A 22,705-nucleotide genomic window follows, 5' to 3' on the forward strand; every position below is an offset into this window, starting at 1 on the left:
GGGGGGGGGGGGGGGGGGGGGGGGGGGGGGGGGGGGGGAGCGGGAGGAACAGAATGGCGCCTCGGCTCCAGGCAGAGGCGCAGATGTGGCCGGTGTCGCTGTGCTCTTCCTGCTGCTGTGTTGTGTTTGGAAAGTGAAGAATTTCAGCACCAGTTAATTAGTCTCTAATTAGCAAGTGGAGTGTAAACAGTCACAACAGATGGGGGAGAAAAGGCATTAGCAATACTGACCCTTCTCCTGGGGCAGAGTCTCAAAAAGAGGCACTTCCTTGCAGGAGCTGGAGGGCAGGCTGGAGGAGGCGGGGGCCACGGCGGTACCTGCTGGCGACAGGTGCCCCAGCGGGGACGGTGGCGTCTGCAGAGAAGGTGCCAGTCGGCGCCTGTAGGGGCGGGTCTGTGGCCCCGACGCGCCTGTAGCTGGGTGAGCCCACGCTGCGGCACAGAGTGCCTTGGAGAGGGAGTTTTGTAAGTGGAGGGAAGCCCCGGTGGATATGACCGTGGGAACCGGGGTGGAGCCGGAGCCAGGGCGAGGCCTAGAGGGCCTTGGGACCTGTGTCCAGGGACCTGGGGTTTCCCGGACTGTTTACACTCTTGCTGGGACACACACCTGTGTCACCGGCCACTGCCCGATGACCCGACAGGCTGCCGGGAGATGTGCTCGCCTGCCTGCATCCGAGGGACTGCAGGACCAGGAATGCTGAGGAAGTGGGTTTGGGATGTGGTGGCTGGCACGTCCCCATCAGTACCACCAACTCAAGGGGACCCGGAAAGGAGGACCTCTCTGGGTCTGGCGTGGCCGCGTGCTGCTCTGCCTGTGTCTGGCTGGGGCACAAGTGTTACCCGGAGGGAGTGTCCCCAAGAAAGGCGAGAGCCGGACGGGGCATCCAGGGAGATGGCTGGCGAGGGCACCAGAGGTGGAGCCTGAGCGGGGAGAAGAGGCCCTCTGATGTTCACACTCCTCTTTATTAAATGCCTTGATTGAGTGCTCCTCCGGGCCAACCGCTGGGCTTGAGGCCACAGAGAGTCCCCTGGGCTGGGGAAGCCTGGGACTGGAGACGGGCCTCCGACCCCACCCCGGGCTGCAGCTCTGGCGACAGGCAGCCGTCCTCCCTCTCTGGAAAGCAACAAAGCCCAGCCTCAGGCTCCGTCTCCAGTGGGACGAGAGCCCCCAGCCCCCTCTTCCCTCGACAAAACCGTGCCCTCTGTGGCTGCCATCACAGCCTAATTAACAGGCCTGTTGTCTCATCATCCTGGCAGTCCTTGTGGGTAAGAAGGGCAATTTCATTGTCTGGCAGCATCATCCCAGCCCTGGCAACTTGTTAGCGAGATTGGTGGCATCTGCCCTGGCTCCTGGAAGCCGCAGCTTCTCTCTGAAGGCTGGGCTCTCAGCGGCCTTCTTCCCCGGCACCTGATTCTGGGGCTGGAGATGGCCTCCAGCATCCTTCCTCTGTGGCCTCCCATTTGGAGAAGTGATTGGTTTCACTGTGGGGCCATTTTCTCCGCTAGCGTGTGCTGAGGGCCTAGGATGTGGTGGGCACCCAGGCAGGCCCTGGAGCACGGGAACACATGGATGTGGAACCAGCCCGAGTCTGGCCCAGGACGTCTCACCATTGACGTTTTGAGCCGCGTCATTCTTTGCTGTAGAGGCTCTCCTACATGTTATATTGTAAGATGTATCGCCGCATCCCTGGTTCTACCCACTAGATCCTGATAGCACTACCCACCCACTGCAGTTGTGACAACCAAAAATATCTCCAGACGTCGCCAAGTGTCCCCTGGGAAGGTGGGCCCCCCTGGTTGAGAACTCCTGGTCTAGACAGAGAGAAATGCATAATGAGATCATTCGAAGGCGACCCAATGGAGGTGACAGTGCAGAGATGGAGGTGTGCATCTTACCTGCCATGGGGTTCAGGTCGTAGTGCCCGGGGGAGGTTGGTGGGGGGACCATGCGGTGGCTTGACAGGAGCAGAGACCCAGGGGTAAGGCTGGGCGGTTGGGTAGGAAACCACAGTTGCTGGGTTCTGTTTCACCAGTATTTCCAGAACACCCATCGAGTGTCTGGTTCAGTGACAAAAAGGGTTTTGTACTCCTTGTTAGGGAGTATTTTATCCTATAGGCGATAGGGTACCGTGGAAGGAAATATAGCAGGACACTTGATTGGAAATCCCTGAATTGAGGAGTGAGCTGGGTGATGGCGCTTTTCCCTTGGTGAGAACATCCACTTTTCCACTGTCGGCTGTCGCGTGGATGCTGATGCCTCCCAGATCTTTCACCCTCATCTCTTGCCTGAATGAATCAACCCGATTTGATGAGCCTCCAGGCTCTAAAGGTCAAAAGACCCAAAGCTGAACTCGGGTCTCTGCAAGCTTGTAGAGTTCTCCCAGTTCTGCAGCGCAGTTAGTAGTATTGTTTGCCCTGGCATCCCCGCCAGAGACCACGGTGCCCATCCTTGTCCCCCATGTCCCACCCCGACCAGACCCGACCCGCGCCTACAGCCCCTGCACCTGTTTATTGGGTTGTTGGTCTTCCGTGGATCCTGGGGAAAAGAGTAAGCACGCCAGAGATGAAATAAGCAGGAGCAAAGCATAAAGAATCTTGTGCCTCCCTTGTCTTCAAGCAATGGTCCAACCTGGAACGTGAGGCAGGGGAAGGACGGGGTCTCCCCCTCCCCCTCCCCCTCCATACAGAGCTCCGCTCAACCCCGCAGGCAGACGGGAATGGGTCCAGCATTAAGAGAGTTCCTCTCCTATCTTATCCCCAGCTGCATTTGTTTCTTGTGGCTGCCGTAACGAATTACCACAAAGTTTCTGGCTTAAAACAATAGAGATTTATTTTCTCACAGTTCTGGAGGCAGAAGTCCCAAATCAAGGGGTCAGCAGGGTTGATTTCTTCAGGAGGTTCTGAGGGAGAGTCTGTTCCAGGCCTCTCTCCCCCGCTTCTGGTCGCGGCCAGCAATCCTTCACGTTTCTTGGCTTCTGGACACACAGCTCCCATCTCTGCCTCCATCTTCACATGCCCTTCTTCTTATGGTCTTATAAGGACACCGGGCATTGGATTCAAGCCCCACCCTAATCCAGTAGGACCTCATCTTAACTAATTCCATCTGCAAAGACTCTATTTCCAAGTTAAGGTCAGATTCTGAGGTTCCTGGTAGACATGAATTTGGGTGCAAGGGGGACCCTGTTCAACCCAGTACACCAACCCAACTAGCTCTCATGTATTAAAAGCCTTCTCTAGGCCAGCTCCCTACCCTATCCTGTTGAATGATCATACCACCCTCCATTTCAGACCAGAAAATTGAGGCCTGGAGGGGTGGTGTGGATTTTCCAAAGTCTCCCGGCTCCAGGCAGTGGCGACGGGCCAAAGGCAACCTCTCAGCATCCAGCCCCGTCTTCCCTCTGCTACACTTCACCTGCTTCCATGCTGGCCACTCATTAACAGGGCGCCCTGGTGCCCGCTCATAAGCGCTTTTCAATACAAGCTAATCCACCCACTCTCTCCCCAGAATCACCTTTCTTCTGGGCAGAGAAATATTTTCTCCTTAGGAATAAAAAGAGAGTCAAGTCTCCCAAAAGATGTTTACAGAAGCCTCAAAATTGTTTAAGAAGACTCAAGAAAGAGAGCAGAGAAAATAATCGAGGCCCATGCGAGCCACCCAAGGGAGCTGCAGAAGTCGGGGAGAGTTCAGGGACTCCAAAAGAGGCAGAGCTGCAGGGGCAAGGCAGCTCCTCCTGCTGCCCCTCTGTATCTGTGCCTCAGTGCAAAGCAGACGGATGTACTGATTGGTCCATATGTTATCTGGGACGGGGCACGGCCAGAGGGACTCTTCTCTTAGCCCTCTTCTCACCCGGAAATAAACACTTCGACCTTGAGGGGATAAATGATGTGTTTTGAGTGGATGAGCCATGGAGAGATGGATCTGCCGTTGCGGATGGTGGCTCTGTGGTGTCCAAGAGTCAGCAGAGGGTGGGAGCGGGATGGCGGATGGGCGGACATGGCCATAGGGGGAGGAGGGGCAGGACTGCGGGGGGGGGGGGGGGGGGGGGGAGGGAGGCAGAGGTTCCCCTGCCATCCCCGCTGGGATCCTTTCTCTGGCCGCCCCTGTGGCCTCTTCCTGGAAGCAGAGGGGTGGTGCCATATGTACCCGGCAGCTGGGGGTCCTGGGGTTGTGACCCCCTAAGCCCTGCTGTGTTACACCCTCCTGATTCTTAAACTCTACTGGGAGAACACAATTCAGGCAGCTCCCTGTTCAACTGGAGCTTAACGATGGGGGGAGGTTTCCTTGGGACAAGCGACTGGGCGTTGGACTTGCCCAGACTTGGGTGTGAATCCCTCCTCGGATGGTCACACCCCCGTGGTCTCGGACAGATCCTCAACCTCACTGCATGGCTGCGTTTGCTGTGCAGATTTGTTGAGATGTGCACCTGAGGCCCCTGGGACAACCTGGCACAAGGCAGGCACTTAATACGAGTTAGTGCGTTCTCGGTGTGTGCACAGACCATCAGGTGGGCGTCAGGACCCAGAATGGGTGCATAGCCCCCTGAGGCTTCGGAGCTGTGCCCAGCAGGGGTCAGAACCCTTTCCTCATCGCTCTCCCCTTCCTGTCCCGTGTGTGCTCCGTGACCCTTCTCCGGCTCTGGGTCCCAGACTTGGAAATCCACCTGGATATCCACACGCACCTAAAACTAGACTCAGCGTCTCTCCCCCAAAGCAGCGCCTGCTCCAGGGTTCGGGTCTTAGGAACCATCACCACTGACCTTCTCCCTCGGACAAGCCCCACAGTCTAAGAAGGACCGTCTCCATCCTGCCTCCACGTCCCCATGCTTCTCTCCACCCCGACCGTCACTGATGCCGAAGACTCGGCCTCTGTGTACCGGTGCCGAATCGAATCTCAGAGACAGAGTTTTGGGAGAAGTAGAAAAGAATAGCGTTATTGTTCCGCCAGGCAAAGTGGGGACACAGCGGGCTCCTGCCTCAAAGACTGTGTGTCCCAACCTGGCAGGATTTGGTGAGGAGTTTTATAGCAATGGTTCAAGGGTGGGGGTGCTGATAAAATTAGGATGTGTGCAGGGCCTGTACTCCTTTACTCTGGCCTCAGGTGGTCTTCTTTGGAATGAAGAATGCTGACATCTTCCATTAGTTGGGGGTTTTAGTTCTGTAAAGAGCTCAAAGATACTGTTATGTGTATCCCTTGAGGTGGAACCAGGACCCTGCCCCAAGGCTGCACTGTCGTTTCTTGACTGCCCCTCCCTTGTCTCTGCATCCCCTCCCTTCCCGATTAGCAACCGTTCTGATCTGCCCTTTGGGATTCAGGGAGGGTCACGAAGGCTGGAGTCTGTTGCCTACAAACAAGGAATGGGGGATACGAAAGACTTCCGTGCCCAGGAGGCCCACAGGGTCCTGCTCGGTTTCACCACCACCAGGGTCCAAGCTAAACCACCTCCTCTCAGCTCAGCATCATCTCTCTCTCCCTGGACAGGGAAATACTTTCTCGCCGGGACTGAAAGATTTAAGTGAAGTCTCCAGGGACCTCCCTGGTGGCGCAGCGGTTAAGAATTGGCCTGCCAATGCAGGGGACACGAGTTCGATCCCTGGTCCTGGAAAATCCCACATGCCATGGAGCAACTAAGCCCGTGTGCCACAACTACTGAGCCCACGTGCTGCAACTACTGAAGCTGGCATGCCTACAGCCTGTGCTCCACGACAAGAGAAGCCACCGCAATAAGAAGCCTGGGCACCACAACGAAGAGTAGCCCCGGCTCGCCGCAACTAGAGAAAGCCCGCGTGCAGCAACGAAGACCCAACGCAGCCAAATAATAATAATAATAATAAATAAATACATTTTTAAAAATTAAAAAGAAAAAGTGAAGTCTCCAGAAGGAGGTATTGCTCCCCGGAGATCCTCTCTCCCTGGAGATCCTCTCTCCCTGGACTCTCCAACAGCAGCCCCTGCACCATGGACATCTGGCATCTGCTCTCATCTTCCATCCCTGCCCCTCCCGCCGCACTGCAGGAGGAGCAGAGGAAACTGCCAGTGTCACTTCATGAACTCCAAGACTGCACGGTCTTGGTCCCCACTCTGTCCCAGTGTGTCACATGGAGGCCCGTGCGGAGCTGACAGTCCAGAGCCACTGGATTAATCCATGAGACAGTGACTCACAAGGATCGCCCTGACGGCCCCACTGATCCTCGGCAGCCCCCTCTGTCCCCAGGACCCACGGCACCTGGTCCCCAGGGCTGAGGTAGGCTGTGCTCCAAGATGCCTCACCCGTTTGAATGCCACCTCTCCAGCCGGCCTGAAGGGCCTCCGGGTGTGGCCATGTCTTTGTGTTCCAGGGCCGTAATTGGTGTTCACTGCGCAGAAGGGTCAGTGAGATGAGTCATGACCTTGAGACTGTCTGGGCTGAGAAGGTGCAGGTCCTTTATTCCATCCTCATCAAGGGTCGTTCAAGACCGTCCTCTCCTCTGGGAAGCAGGGAACAAAACTGACTAGAATTGGGAGAGGCGGGAGATGGAGCTTGGGCTGATCCTACCACCCCAACAAGCCCCCAGGATGCACGGGCACGAACATACGTGCACGCACACACGCACACACACTCAGAAACGCCAGTGCCTCTCCACCGCCCTCAGGATGACATCCAAACTCCTGAGCACAATTGATAAGCCCTTTATTCTCTGGAACCTCAACCCTCCCCATTCATTTATTCAAAAACCCAGCTAGGAGATACCTCTGCATTTTCCCATTTTTTCCTTGTCCCACTTCTATGAGACAGGCACTATTATCTCCACCTCCTTCTCCTTAAATGAGGAAATCAACTCAAAGGGACTAAGTGATTTGCCCAAGGTCGTGCAGCTCCTAATTGGAGAAGCCAGGGCTTGAATCCAAGTTCACTCTGCAGTGGCCTGCACCCATGGCCGCTGGGCCAGCTAGCCTCCCCCGGCCCTGCAGCCGCAACCCTGCACTCTCCATCCCCGCCGTCCGGGAACACCTGAAGTTCCCAGAAGCCACTATTCTCTCACGCTTCCTGGCTTTTGCACACGTGGCACCCGCTGCGCATGACAGCCCCCACCTGGTGCACATCCTTTAGGATGCTGCTGGGACCGCCTTTCCTGATGGTCCCTCCAGGCCTGGGGGGCGAGCTGTGCCTGCACCGTGGGCCTGATGTGTCACGGGCGTCCCTCCACGGTCACAGGGCTCATCCATCTCCCTGTGAGCCTGTGAGCAGCTGGAAGACAGCGGTTTTCTTCCGGTTCACCGTGTCATCTCCCAGCACATAGTAGGTGCTTAAAAAAAAACAGTTGCTGAATGAGGGAGTTGAGTGAATGACTGAATGAATGAAATGTGTACCTTATATTATGACTGAGGGCCACGGGCATTTGTGTGAGATATACGTCCAAGGCACAGAAACTCTAGGGAGGAGGGTGGGGGCCGTCAATGGGGATGGAGGGGCCAGTGCAGGACCTGGTGTCTGGAGAGAAGGCTCTGGGCCTGATGCTGAGCGTGCTCCTTTGAGGGAAGGCAAGGGGGAGCGGAGAGTCAGGAGAGGCGGAGGAGGGATGACAGGAAGGTCAGGAGGCCCAGCCAGGCCCCCACCACCTCCTCAGCTTCCTCGGCCTCCGTGAGCCTCTTCCCTGCTCTCTCCCGATCCCGCCTTCTCATTCATCCCTGTGACAGTCTCACACGGGGCTTTTTTGGACCACATGTTTTATCCATTGTCACCAGCCAAACAGCCCGATTATTTTAATTTATTGTCCTTTCCCGTAACTTGAAACCTTCCCGTCAATGCCTCCCTTTCCCATGCTGGGTTTGCCCACTGCCAAAGCACGACTCCCAGGTTGCCCACTGGTCCCCACGCCCGAGCGTGGCCGGACAGGGAGCAGAGGTCTCCTGGGACCCTCCTGGCCTTGGCCCTTTGAGGACGGCTTCTGGAGCTCACCTTCTTACATCAGCTCCCCATTCTAGCAACAGGACCCTCACCCATCCTCAGTTCTTGCCTCAAGTGCCATCCCTTGCTTCCTCCTTGGCACCCCAGGGGGGGATGGGCAGAGATGAGCCTGGCCGTGACCTAAAGGGAAACTGAGGCCAGGAGACCTAGCCCAGGTTGCCCAAGGTCACACAAGTCCTGGGGAAGTGGAACTCAATCGCCCCAACCACGTGCCGTGTGTGATGGTTTGGCCCTGGGGGGCTGGGGGCCTGACCTTGACCTTTCCCTTGGGACCTCGGGCAAGCCTGTGTCCACGGGAACGATGTGCTCATGGAACTCTTGTCCCTGCCTCCCTGGGACTCGTGGGTGGTCGAGGACAGAGCACCCCGAGGTGGCTACCTCGCCTTTGCAGCCCACTTCAGGTGTCACGGTGGAAGGAGCATGGACTTTGGGGACAGACAGCCTTGTGTTCCGATCCTAGTGCCCACACTGACCATCTGTGTAGCCTGGGCTAAGACACTTCATGAATTGGAGCATCAGTTTTCCTATCTGTACAATGGACAGTCGTACCTACCTGGGCTCAGGGATCACACACACAGAGCATGGGGACACCTGGTCCTCATAACCAAGGACAGAGGCTGGCTTCGGGGGTGTGGGACCCTGGCTGGGGGTCACTTCTCCAGCCGAGCCAGAGGAGAGAGGGCAGTAAGGGTACGATTCCCAGATCGCTGTCTCTGGATGGCGGGTCCCTACAGGAAAAGGGGGAGTGCAAGGAGCATCTCATCTACTTTCTGAGCCCGGGAAAGCTAAATATCGTCTAGTTGGCTGTGCCCCAATGGCCGGGGGAAGGCGGGGGCTTCGGTCCTAGGAAGGGGGCTGGCCGTGTGCATGGCTGGGCGGTGGAGCGGCCGCTCTGCTCTGCTTCCCAGAAAGCCTTGGCTTCTGGGGAATGAATTGGAAAAGGCTGTGTGAGGTCATCCATCACTCAGGTGCCTTCTGCCAACATGCCAATCCTGGCTGCCGTGAGCTCCCTGGCACGTGGGGTGTCGTCAGTCACCATTAGCGGAGCTGGGCCCCAGGGCAGAGCAGCTGGCATGAGGCTGGGGTCAGGAGGGCATGTTGAGGACTGCCCATCAGAGGTGACCAGTGAGTCTGGGCAGCGATCGGTCGGGGGCGAGGCGGTCAGAGATCATAACAGAAGCCTCTGGAAACGAGAATTCCTTTCACTCTTTCTTCATTCGGTATTGAGTTCCTACTCTGTGCAAGCAGCCAGGGAAGGGACCGAGGGCACAAAAATGACTGAGATGTGTCCCCTCACAGCTTGGAGTCCAGTCGGGGCATTCAGAAGATGCGGGGACCCCTGAGGGTTCCTGTGGTGGCTCAGTGAACACAAAAGGGGGGCTCACTTCTACTGGGGGGAAGCATCTGTGAAACCTCCATAGAGCAGGGGGCTCCGCTCGATGCTGGCTTTTGGGGGGTCACTTTGAGGGGGTGCATCAGGCTCTCGGGGCTGTCATAACCAAGTGCCACTAACTAGGTGGCTTTAATACAACAGCAGGTTTTGCGTCACAGTTCTGGAGGCCGCGCTCTCTCTAAAGGCTGCATGGGAGACCCCTTCCTTCCCTCTTCCAGTTCCTGGTGTTGTCAGCATTCCTTGACTCGTCGAGGCTTTCCTCCAGTCTCTGCCTTTGGCATCACATGGTCATCTTCCCCCATGTCTCTCGCTCTGTGCATCAGTCATATTCAATTAGGACCTGCTCTGACCACCTCATCTTCACTTGATCACATCTGCAAAGACTGTATTTCCCAATAAGCTTATAATCACGGGTACCAGGGTTAGGACTTCAGTATATCTTTGGGGGAACATAGTACAACCATAACCGGGGGTATAGCAGGAATCCACGAAGACCATTCCGTGGCACCCAGACCTCGCTCCATCAAGGAGCGAGGTGGCCAGACTTGGAAGACAGCAGTGGACATCTGTTAAGCCCTTGTGCCAATTTTATAGATGGGAGAGATGAGACCAAGAGCTATCAAGTGAGACAGGGTGACTTGGTGTCAGAAAAGCTAGGCTCGAATCCTCCTTGAAACCCCTCGTCCTCAGTTTCCCCGTCTGCCAACAAAAGGGGCTGGACTAGGCAAGTTGTACGGGTGCTCCCCGCTTGGGGTGTGTGGAGCCAGTGGGAGGCCATGGGCGCTCGTCTGTTGGGGTCAGAGGGGGATGGGCTGGCCTGCAGCCCAGGGCTCTGTCTGATGTCCAGCCCCAGCAGCCACCTCCTTCCTCGCCCCCCGCACACAGGAGGGCTGGGGCCCAGCGCCAGGAACATAAACCCCATTTTGACGTGAACCGCGGCACCCGTGGAGATGCTCTTGGTCAACCTGGCGTGTCTGTCATTAGTATGAATTCCCTGGGTCTCCGTCTCTCTCATTTGCCGTCGGCATCAGCTGCCAGGCCCAGGCTTCTCTGGAGAGGGCTGGGGAGCCCGGTTAGATCTGGGGACACGGCATAAGGAGCGAGAGAAGGAAGGGGAGCCGCTGAGCGGAGAGGAGGCCCCCTAACCTCCCTGGGTGGGTAACGGTCAGGGGATCAACAGCGGTGAGCAGCTACCGGAGACCCCTCCTGCAGCCTCTGGCTTGGCCACCTTTCACACACCACAGATGGGCTCTGGGTTTTCAGAGTGACAGAATGAAGAGGCAGGATGGGGAGTCCCGGCTGGCTCCCGGACAAGGATTATGAATGCAGCCTCCGGAGCAGGGTGGGGACACTGCCACCTGTCTCTGCCCCTCCCCACCACCCCCCTCCTTTCAGTGGGTTCCCTCTGCTTCTCCAAGCCGGCGGCCAGGCTGCTGTCCGGAAAGGCCACCTGCCACCAGGGCACGTGAGCCGAGGCGGCCAAGCCAGGGCCGGGCGGGCAGCGGGGGCATCTGCAGCCTGGGACCGGGGTCAGGACACCCTCGTGAAGTTCGGCCTCATCCCCCCTGCACTTGGGGCCACCCACCCGCCCACATCTTGGGCTGAGTTTGCTACCTCCCCTTCTCCTCCTGAGTTCACACTCCAGGTTGGCTTTTGGTGACCCTGGGTTTGGTGGGAGCATCGAGAAAGCTGACTTGTGGTGTTTATCCGTAACTCCACCCCGGCCACTTCCCAGGCACCAGACGTGGGAGGGACTCAACCCTGCCAGACGCCATCCCGCTCTGGACCACGGGACGGTGAATCCTACCCCACGTTGCTGTGTGGTGAGAATAAGAAAATGCACCTGAGGCCCGGAGCAGAGCGCAAGATCCTCACCAGACCCCATAGGGTGAACCCTCAGCCAGGCCTGGGATCCTGGTCTTTTAAGTTCTATCCCAGCGAATCCTACCAAGACCTGGCAAGGGGAGTGACGCAGGACTCTCCTCGTGCGCTGAGGAAGCACAGAGAGGGGACCCCATGATCCACCTGCAAAGCTGAGGCTTTCTGCCCTCATTCTTTTTTTTTCTTTTTCTTTTTTTAAATATTTTGGCTGCACCACGCGGCGTTTGGGATCTTAGTTCCCCGACCAGGGATCAAACCCGCACCCCCTGCCCTGGAAGCGCAGAGTCTTAACCACTGGACCGCCAGGGAAGTCTCCCTTCCCTCATTCAAACAGCCTGTCAACTTGGGCAGCAGCCGGGGAGGGCGTTCACTTGGAACCAGGATGGGCTTCTAGCCCTGTGCCCGTGAGACTGCTTAGAAACCCAGCCCATCCTCCGTAACCTGCAGAGTGGGCCCCTCGCCCGAATTGGGAGGGGCCCTGAGCATCCCATCAGCGGAGGGCAGGGAGGAGGTGAAGACAAGAGCCAGGTGACCTCTTAGGATGTGAAAGAGCTGTTAGAACTTCTCCCTGCCCTCACCGCTAAGGAGCATATGGGGCTGGGGGCAGAGAGTGGGGAGGGGCAGGACTGGAGGGGGGTGAGTGGAGGTAGGGGGACAGGGAGAGACCTTGTCACCAGATTTACTTGTTTTTTTCTCAACTGAAATAAGACTTATATTGTAAAATCAATGGCTTTCAAGTGAACAGTTCTTTTGCACTGAGTACCTTTGCAATGTGGTACAGCCAGCATCTCTACTTAATTCCAGAACATTTTCATCTCCCCAGAAGGACACCCTGTACCCATCAAGCAGTCACTCCCCATCCCCCTTCTCCCGACCACCTGGCAGCCGCCAATCTCTGTCCTGTCTATGTATTTATCTCTTCCGGATGTTTCATACGCATTGACTCGTACATGTGCACTCTTTGATGGGAAGATGGAGAAATGTGGCCCGAGCCCCCTGCATACTCCACCCCAAAGCCCCTGCCTGCTGGAAAGTCCCCAGGCCTGCTCAGAGGAAGCCGGCAGGTCTGCCCCGGCCCCTGGGTATGGCTGCCTCCACGTGGCTGTCCCAGGTGGTGACTGGGCGCCCGAGCCCTGGGCTTGGTCTCAGCGCGGCAGCTAACGTGGGCCCCTGGGCATCTCGCCTGCTAAGTGGGAGGTTGAAGGGCTGGGTCTCAATGACTGCTGTACCACCACTACCACCCCCGCCCTGTGAGGTTCAGAGGCGAGAAATGGGACTTTGTGTGATGGCAAAGGCAGGCCAGGTCAGAGATCCAGAAACTCTTTCTAAAACAGGAGGAAAGAGAGAGACAGTGGCACCTCCTCCTGGTCCGGCAGGGGCAGCAAGGACTCGGTCCCTGCCAGGCCTGGGGGGCTTTCTGCCAGTGACCAGGGCCAGTAAGGAAGGCAGTCAGGGCTGCACCAGGGCCTGTTTCCCTCCGATTGGGCACGGCCCCCAGGTGGTGGCAGCTGGAAAGGAGGGCGGCATGAGTGCCCGTGCAGTGGCTGGGGAGGGGCCGTGTGTGCCGGCAGGCGCGAGCGGGCTTCTGTGTATCATCCAGCTTGTAAATTGCTCGGCGCCTATAACTGCTGAAAGGGCCATCGAGCTGTGTGGTGTTATTATTTATGATGAAGCGCAGAGGTGCCTGCCAGGGACTGGAACGGGCTGAGCGCTGCACGGGATGGATGGCAAATTGAACTCCAATTTTCTGCTCCGCAGTCTTTGTTACACGCCACAAAGCGCCGGTACACTGGGGTCACCAGCCTGATGAATGTGTGCTCTTCCTGGCGATGGCAGCTCCATCTCGCAGCCTCCCCACAGGCCCAGCCGCACACTCCTTCCCTGTGATCCAGGCGCAGCGCTGACCTCAGAGGCCTTGCAGGAGGGCGGGTGGCTGTGGGTTTGAAACCCGGCTCTGACTCTCGGGTGACCCGTCTCCTCTGAGCTTCCGATGAGAGAAATAAAAGGGCAGGAATCATAACTCCCCCCCGAGGTGGCGGGGAGGATTAAAAGAGAAAACACAGGCAGATCGGCGCACATTAGGCCTGCAACAAACACGTCCCCTTCTCTTCCCTTCTCCCAAGGCTGAGCTGCCCACCTGACCCAGGGAAGGGGAGGTGGGGAAGAGCCACTGATAGCACCCATCTGGGGGTGGTGAGGCCAGCTGCCCACCCAGGAAGTTGGTGCTGATACTAAGTCACATTTTCCACCAGCTTCCCTCACTCCCTGTCTCCCCTTCCTCAGGCCCGGAGCACCATCTTTCTGGAGGGCATGGCCTTTCTCAAGGGTGGGAAAGAGGCAGAAAAGGGGGTTACCCTTGGGAAGCGTGCCACCTGAAGCTTGGGAACGCTGTCCACTCTCTTCGCACAGCCCTCTGTGCCCTGTGTCCGGTGGGGTCATCGCTGGCCAAGGTAGACACTGGGGATCCCCAGGCTTTGGGCTCTTGGAAGCATCCCCGAGCCTACCAGCCCTTGCCCTCGGCTTTTCCAGGCCAGTGGGTGGCGGACGTTTCTCCATCACCAGAGCTTAGAGGACAGGCTGAGAGTGGTACCCACGGGATGGAGAGAACTCACCTGCTAGGGAATCTTCAAGAGAATCAGCTGGGGGAGTGACAGATGCCATGTGGGACAAGTCTCCGTGGGCTTGGCCAGGCAGCTGACCCCCAAAGCTGAGCTTCGGCAAGCCCTTCATCCCTGGGGGTCTTAGGTCCCAGCTGTGAAACTGGAGAATCGCTCCAAGCTGGTCACCCTCCTGGGGGTCACTGAGGGGAAGATGAGTGTCATCCACACGGCATCGTGGAGCTTCTTGGAAGAGATTCCAGGAGATAGGGAACATTTTATCACTGCTTTTGTAGCTGAAATGAATCTGAATACACTAAAATGATAATAGCACCATTAGGCAAAAGCATTCTAATCGATGGTATAAGTTTAATCTCTGAACCCTCCAGCTGAAATGTATGACAGGGCTCCCTTCCCCTCTGTTAATTGCAAAATAAACCCATCGGAAATGAGAACCATCTTCTTTCCACGCAAGGCTGGGGATGTTTCGGCGTTAATTTACCTGTGCGGTCCAGGCGGGAGGCCCCGGCTGGGAGATGGGTGTGCAGAGGTTACACCAAGTAAAGGTGAGGAATAATAGCAAACCCCCTTGTGTGGGTGCGTTGTGTCAGGCACTGGCCGAACCCCTTCCCCTCTCCATAGACCTATGAGATAGGCACCACTATTATCCCATTTTTCCGTTGAGGGCCCTGAGATGCGGAGGGGTTTCAGAGAGATGTCCGGGGTCCCATAGCTAGTGAGTGCCGAGCCAGGATTCAAATCCAAGTCACCCCACTCCCAGGTCACAAACCACGCTACTGCTCAGACCTGGCAATGCCAGAGCTGGAAGAACATAGAGGAATGTCAGCCCTCAAGAGGGAGGTGACCTGGCCGAGTTCAACCGCAAGTTCACTTGGCTTTTTCCTTCATGGCTCTGGGGCTTCCTGCATGTCAGACTCATTGCCAAGCTCTGGGACCCGGGCAGCGAAGGAGCCCCACCCCCACCTTCCCGTGGCTGACACAGTAGCATGGGAGTCACCACGCGTGCGGCTCTCATGTGCGTCCTGCGTGCTGTAAGGGGCGTAATCCCAAAAGTCTGAGGGCCGTGGAGTTGGACAGCAGGAAGAGAGTTACAGAGCACAGCACACTGGAGCCTCGGAGGGGCAGCGGGCAGAGCTGGCTCGGGGGAGGGAGGCTGGGAGCTTGGGACACACCCCCGCCCTTTACCAGACTGGGCCCCTCGGCCCCACTCCCCATTCCCCAGGGCCGTGTCGGGGCTCAGTTGGGCTGGCTACCCTGGTGGCTGGGCGCCCCCTAATCAGATTAGATGTGTATTCAAACAAATTGATGATCCGTTCCATTAGATGCTTTTTGAACATGCTTTTCTGAGCGAGAAATCCATTCGGCAGCAGCTGTGGAGGCTGAGGCATAATTGACTGTCGCCCCCCGCCAGGCCCCTGGTTCCTGAAGGTCACCGGCGAGGATTAGATTAAGGCGGGAGAGAGCCTTCTTTCCTAGCTAATGAAGCACTTGGCATGCAGGCAGCACCGAGGCTGGACCGGGCATCTGCCAGGAGACAGGGAAGGGGCATAAATTAGCATCTCATTTGTGGGCGAGGCAGTGAGGAAAAGGGAAGCCGGAGGGGAGGGACCAGGGGGCTGGGGGGCTTCGAGGCCCTGGCTGGGTGGGCAGGAGCCAGCAGGCCGTGTCAGGCATGGGGGGGGAGGGGGAGGGGCACAGCTGGGGAGCCCGGGGTCCTCTGCCTGCTAGCATCTGCCTGCTGTGTGCACGCCGAACATTTCTTGTGGGGGCGGGGCTCCAACACCCCCATGCATGGCTGATCTTCCGGGTCCCACAGCTCCCTACTCGTGAGCCCCCCCCCAGGCAGCTCCCCGAGAGGAATCGCTGACATTATGCAAAAGCTCCTGCAGCTCTCCAGCCGTTCCTACCCAGGTCCTGAACCTTTGCTCAAGGCTTCACCAGCCATCCCTAAGCAAGACTTGATTCTTGAGCCAGCTTGGAGTGGCCGTGAGGGAGCTGGATTCAGAAGGCTCAGATTTGAGGCATTCGGGAGACTGGGCTCTATAAGCGGGATGCCTCTGAGTCAGGGGAGACGGGTGGGGCAGTGATAGCGCCCCTGGCTCCCGTTTCCCCATCTCCTCCCCATGCAGTCACCTCCAGGGGTCTGAAGGGCAGAAAGAGCATCCCGTAGGTGCCAAGCGCTGAGCTCCGAATTTGACTTACGTTCACTTGCTTGGTCCTCCCAGCTGCCTCTGGGGCAGGGGTTGGAATCTCTTCCACGGACAGACAAGTGAGGCCCGGGAGGTTACTCTGCTCAAGGTCACACTTTAGTTGACATAGCAACTGGCATTTAAACCCAGTTTCTCTTCTCTTCCCCCACTGGGACCTTCAAGCCAGACCCTAGGGAAAGGGTGGTACCTGGGGGCTTACGTGGGGAGCAGAGCTTTGGGATGGGGGCCCCAGGTCAGCGGCTCCTTCCCAAGAAGCCCCTGGGGCTCTGACTCCTGCCTCGTTTTACTTGACCCCTCCCGCCCACATCTATTCATCTTGTGGACTCTGACCTCCCTTAATCCCAGACTTCTCTCCCTGCACCCCACTAGCCCAGCCCTCCAAAACTCCACCCCTAGGTGGACCCGTCTCCCCTGGGCGGTTCTGCCCCATCATCCTTCCAGTATCCCCTGGACTCATGCCCGGTCAGCCTGCCTGGTTCACCCTCACCCCCGATCTGGTCTTAGGGCCGTGACATTGGAGGCTGGGGTAAGAATGCCCCTGCCACACAACAGGCGTGGCCCCTGCTTGTGGCTTCAAAGCCACGACCCAGAGAGAGGCTACCATCCCTCACTTACCGCCCGTGAGGCCACGGGTCGGGATGTGAAGAGTGGGACAGCTCAAGGAAACCCCATGTCACCTACAGAAAGGTCCAGGACTCTAGAACCTGCCAGATCTGGGTTTCCAATCTGTGTGGCAAGGTCAAAAGACCAACCGTTCCTGAGTGTCAGCTTTCTCGTCTGTAAAATGGGGATAAAGGTAGTACCATCCTTGAGAAGTTCTCGTGACACTTAACTGAAGAGATGGACATAAAGCACTTAATGTGTGGGAAGTTGCATAGGTCGTATGAAATAAAGGCAGCAGGAATAGATGTGTAGGGAGAAGTGGGGTTTGTGGAGAGGGGCCTGTCCAGAGCCCCTGCTTCCTCTGACCCGGGGCCCAGCCTGCTTAGGTCTGTGGCCACCAGCCAGCTCCAGAGTGGGGGCCAGTTAGGAGGGCATGGAGGTCAATCCAGGACAATGGTGACGGTGCAGAAGCTAGGGGGTGGTGAGCTGAGAAAGTTAGAGAGCATCCCAACCTCCACCCCGTCCCCGAGCTTTCCAGAGACACTCCCGATGGCTGTGTAGTTACTGCGGGAGAGCTGCTAAAAGAGAGAGGCTTTGGGGTGTTTCAGAGCTGGGAAGGGAACTGGTCCAGGCCCGGTGCCCCATGAAGCTGGCCCTGGAGGGCAGATGGACACCTTTTGGCCAACTAATTGCACTGGTGGTGGGTGGAGGTCTTCACCGTGACTGGCACTGCCAGCTGGCAAGGGTCTGGCTCCAGGGGAGGTGGGGTTCCCAGGCCTGGGCTGGCTGGGAAGTCAAATCCCAGGAGAGATTGGGGGGGACCCCTAGAGAAAGATGACATTATTGTGCTGGGGGCTGAAGGGAGGGGAGAGGTTGAAGTTGAGATAAGCGTCTGTGTGGGGCTGTTTAGCCTGGAGCTTGGAGTAGAAGCATGACGATAAGTGTATTTAGTGGGAATTTGGAGGAAAAGTCAGCCAGGGGCCCCCTGAGCTGTTCTGGGAAACAAGAAGGAAGCCCAGGACTGAGGCCTCTTGTCCACCTCTGAAGGCGGCTCTTCCTTCAAGAGGCTCAGGCTCTGGTGGTCAGGGACCCCCAGCCACGACACACCCCCGTGTCCCATGCACACGGAAGGCCTGTCCTTTCCTGTATCACCAGCAGGGCTGTCCGCGACTGTTGACCCTGCCCAGTCACATACGTGTTTGCATCTGTGTGTACATATCTGATTATAAATAAGCAATAAACACATTTGATTATAAATAAGCCATCCATACCTGTGGGACGCAATGGAAAAGTTGCAAAAAAGCGTAGAGTAAAAAGTAAACCCCTCCCCACCCAGCCCCCAGCCACCCAGTTCTCCTCCCTAAAGCATCATTGAGCCCAGTTTCTTATGTGACCCCCTAGGAAAAGCCTGCCCCTATACAGGCAAATCTATTTTTATCCTTGAAAAAACAAACAAACCAAACTTGTGCACAAGTGGTAGCAAATTACACACCCCATTCTACACCTTGCTTTTTTCACTTAACAGTAGCTCTCAAAATTTGTTCCAGAGCCTTTCGCTATAGAGAATTCTATTGTTTGGAGGAGCAATCATTTCTTTAACCATCATCACCCTCTTGACAGACATTCAGGTCATTTCCGAGCTTTTGCTGTTACAAAACATAGTGTTGCCATGAAGTGCTGTCACTTCACTCGTGCACGGGTGTGTGTGGAGGAGAAATTCCTTGAAGAATTGGAGGATGGGGAGGTGCATTTTTAGTTTCGACAGAGTCGCCAAATTGTTCTGCATTGTTGTGGTACCAAGGACAGTCCCCAAAGCTGTGTGTGCGACACCCGGGTCTCCGCAGGCTGGCCAGCCCAGGGTATTATCGCACTTTCAGATCTTGGCCGAAGTGATAGAAAAAAAAAAAAGTGTCTTATTGAGTTTCCCTTGCCTTTCTCTTATCACGAGGTTCAGCATCTTTGTCTATGTTTCAGAGTTATTTGCAATTCTTTCTGTGAACGGTTCATATCCTTTGCCCGTTTCTCCGTTGGTTTGTTCATCTTTTTCTTATTGATTTATGGGAATATTTTTTATAGCAGGAAGATGAGTGCTTTGTCCCTGATAGAAGTTGCAGATGTTTTCCCCCCATTTGTCATTTGTTGCTTTTTGTTTATGGACATTTTTTTTTCCGTGCAAGATTTTTATATAGTTGAAGGTATCAATCTGTTTTATGACTTTCTGGAGTTTGTGTAGTACTTAGAAAGTACTTGGCGAATTCTTTTGATTCGCCAAGATTGTATATTTTAAAACCCCGGTGATTTTTTTCTAGTTCTTTTAGAATTTCATTTTTCTTGTTTAAAACATTGATCCATCTAGAATTTATTTTGAGGTAAAGTGTGAGGAAGAGATTCCGCTTGATTTTTTTTTTTCCCCCAGATGGCATCCTGGTTTTTCCAAGGCCATGTGTTGAATAATTGATCTATTCCCCACTGACCTGAAATTCTACTTTCATCCTGTCTTAAATATCCCATATATATTGGGGCATATTTCTGGACTCTCTCGTTCATTGCTTCATCAGTCTATTTGGACAAGAACACACTTCTTTAATTATTGCAGCTTTATAATAGAGTTCAATATCTGTGCTTGTCTCCTCTGCTTACCATTCTTTTTCAGAATTCTCTTGGCTATTCTTTTGTGGTCTTTTAAAATGTGAACTTTCAAATCACTTTGTCTAGTTAAAAAAATCCTCTGTGTGTGTGTTTTCAAAGTGTTGATTCTGTCCACTGTTCTCCATTTCCAGTTATCCCTTCCCACTGAGAACGTGGCTAGCAGGCCTGCTGTGTACGGTAGTCCAAGTTGTGTACTGCACAGTCCTAGAACTAAGGTTGAGAGGAGCTGCTGGCCCCTGCCAACAGGGTATGAGCTCTTCCCTCCAGGGAATCCGCCCATCTGCATATCCGATCAAGAATAAAACAGCTGCCTCTCCTATAGCGTGCGCCAGGCACTTCCCCAAGCACTTTATGGTTTTTAATTTATTTAAGCGTCACAACAAATATATCCCCAATTTACAGCTAAGGAAACTGAGGTGCAAAAAGTCGAAGTAACTTGCCCAAGGTCAATGATTTGTGCAGTCATGACACAGAAATCTGTTCCTGCACATAAGCACATGCGCGCACACACGCACACACACACACACAGAGATAGATTCACATTCAAACATACAGATACACATGCCGTCAGATATGCATGCAGACATACACAGAGACACACACGTGAACACATACCTGCGTACATACACAGATGCACACAGGCACAGACGCTCAAAGACACGCACACACACAGACACAAACGCACACACTGCTGTTCCCACCAGCATCCTTTTCCCATCAGAGTCTTTCCTTCGATGGCTCACACACTCCCAGTCCCCTTGCTTTGGGGCAGGGCCAGTCCATCCAGGAAAACCGCCTGGCTGGACTCCCTGCCCTGGCTCTCAGCTCTGCATAGGGCCTCACTCCCAAATCCCTGTACCCAGAGAGGAGGGGGCCTTTAGCCTTTCAGGAAAAGGAGGTATGACCGCATAGCAGGGACTTGGGGAGGGGAGCCTCGGCTTCTGCCAGACTGCCTTGTTAGGATAACCTGGGATGAGGGATGCGGCTCTGAGCTGGGTACCCAGCAGGTTCTCAGGAAAGGCTAACCGCATCCCTCCCCCATCCACTTCCCCCAAGTCACTGTCTCCAGCGGCCTCTGGAATCAACCCATCCAAGCAAAAGCCATTCGGCTCCAGACTGGCACCCCACCCCACCCCAGGGAGAGCGTGAGAAACGACCTGGCAAATGCAGACATGGGGGCGCATCGCCCAGGGAGCCGAGTTGCGGAGGCGAGGGTTTGGGTGCAGAGCGCGTGTGCCCGCGCGCGCGCACCGACTGCTCTGGCTCTGAGCCGGCCCGCCTCGAAGGGATTTAATCAGTGGGGGCTGGGAACGTTGTTGTTTTTAAACAAACAGGGGGTGACAGGAACTAACGGAGGGTTCTTTTTATTTTCTTTTAACATCTTTATTGGAGTATAATTGCTTTACAATGGTGTGTTAGTTTCTGCTTTATAACAAAGTGAATCAGCTATACGTATAACTTATATCCCCATATCTCCTCCCTCTTGCGTCTCCCTCCCACCCTCCCCATCCCACCCCTCTAGGTGGTCACAAAGCACCGAGCTGATCTCCCTGTGCTATGCGGCTGCTTCCCACTAGCTATCTACTTTGCATTTGGTAGTATGTATAAGTCCATGCCACTCTCTCACTTCGTCCCAGCTTACCCTTCCCCCTCCCCGTGTCCTCAAGTCCATTCTCTATGTCTGCGTCTTTATTCCTGTTCTGCCCCTAGGTTCTTCATATCAATAAGCGCCTTTTCAACCACCTTGAAGGCAGTGTGCTCACATGACAGTCGTTAAGAGTGAGGGAGAGACCTGCGAATAGGTAGCGTCAACTCCGAGATGGAAACGTGCGCGGTCACACAGAGAGACGAGGTGGGGCAGGCTGGTCCAGGGTGCGCCTCTTGCGCGTGTCTGCACCTGCCCTCCAGTGGCCCCCAAGGGGAGGGTCAGTAGCAGGGATGGGGTTCAAGGAAGACTCAGCCACGCAGTGTCCAGTGGAGACGGAGGGGATGCGGGTGCTGTGCAGCCCACAGGTTGACCTGGGCCCCAGACCTGCGTTACGGCTTGTCTTGAGTTGTCAGTCTGTGTGTAAGCTCAGAGTGAGGCTTTGTCACAGATGCTGAACCTTATCTGGAAACCAAGGGTGCCCAATTCTGGTTAAATCTGAGGGTGAGGCCCCACTGACGCTCCAGAGATTCAACGTGTGATGCAGGAGGGGCCGCGATGCCCCCACCCCCAGTGGGCTGACCAGCCTGCCAGGCCGCGTCTTGATTCACTCCCTGCCACCCTTGAAGTCACCCCCTCCCCGACTCCTGACACGTGCCCCTTCATCTTCTTTGGTTTGTTCCATATCTTAGGCCAAAAGAATAGTGTCTTATGGTTTTCACCCTCTGGACCCCCAGGGGAAAGTTAGCACTCGGACCAAGGCATATCTGGGGCATCGAGGATGATGGAACACCCACCCTGGTGGGGATACCCACTCTTTGATGTTGGGAAAGAAGTGAACATTTGCAGAACATTTACTCTGGGCCAAGCACGGACCTAGCATTTTCACAATTCCTATCTTATTGAACCCTTGAGATATCAAGGTGGCTGTTTCTGTGCCCGTGTCTCCTGGTGGAGAAACTGAGACTCGGAAAGATGAATGCTTGTCCACGCCCAGGCAGCTGGGAGTCGCAGGCTGAGCACAGATGGGAATGAGGTGCCAGGACCCCTCCCCCACCACGGGGCTGGAGGTCGGGACGCCGGGTGCCTGGCTCTCCAACAGCTTCCCGGCTTTGAGCACTGCCCGCCCCTCGGGGGGCAGTGTGATGGGTGGAAGGTGCTTGCACTTGGGTCTGGCAAGTCTGGACCTGACTCCCCTTCAGCGGCACGTGGCCGTGGGGTCCCCGAGCCGTATCCCTTACCACAACGGGAGCGCTGCTGTGAGCGCCAGGTGATACGTGGGTGAGCCGGTGAATGGTGCTTTCTGGAGCTCGCTCCCTCCATCTGTCAGATGCAAGGGCTCGTCGGCGGCACGAACTCTGGAAGTCTCGCCTTAAGCCCATCTTCTCCTCCATCCACGTTCCACCTTCATCAAGGCAGGTGCGGGACTCTAGGTGCTCAGCCTGCAGGGCTGGCTCCCCCCCTTCCAGCTGTGTTGCCCTGGGCGGGTTTCTAACCGCTTTTCTAAAAGGTGGATTATGATCCTGTCTGGTTGTGGGCTTGCGTGTGGATTAAATGAGCATATGTTAAAGCCCCAGGAACAGCCCAGAACCTAGCAGGTGCTTCAGTCCTTGTGTTGTCTCCAGATCCTGGCTCCTCCCCCAGCCCAGCCCAGCCCCTAAAGGGCAGGTCTGCTCAATGATGGGCTTGGAGGCCCTGTCCCCGTTCCCCCCTCTCTCCCTGTCCTTTTGTCAACCCCCTTGTCTGTTTCACTTCTGCCCT

At 55.9% G+C, this 22,705-nt stretch overlaps 1 protein-coding gene across 1 annotated transcript in view; it reads left to right on the top strand.

Moving 5' to 3' along the window:
• The window catches only part of SDK2 (sidekick cell adhesion molecule 2), a 262,157-nt gene that overhangs the window by 97,805 nt on the left and 141,647 nt on the right, over positions 1-22,705 (top strand). The window lies entirely within an intron of this gene.

Source organism: Monodon monoceros, unplaced genomic scaffold (assembly GCF_005190385.1).
Source record: "Monodon monoceros isolate NGI ecotype Baffin Bay Population unplaced genomic scaffold, NGI_Narwhal_1 Super_Scaffold_9, whole genome shotgun sequence".
Lineage (NCBI taxonomy): Eukaryota > Metazoa > Chordata > Mammalia > Artiodactyla > Monodontidae > Monodon > Monodon monoceros.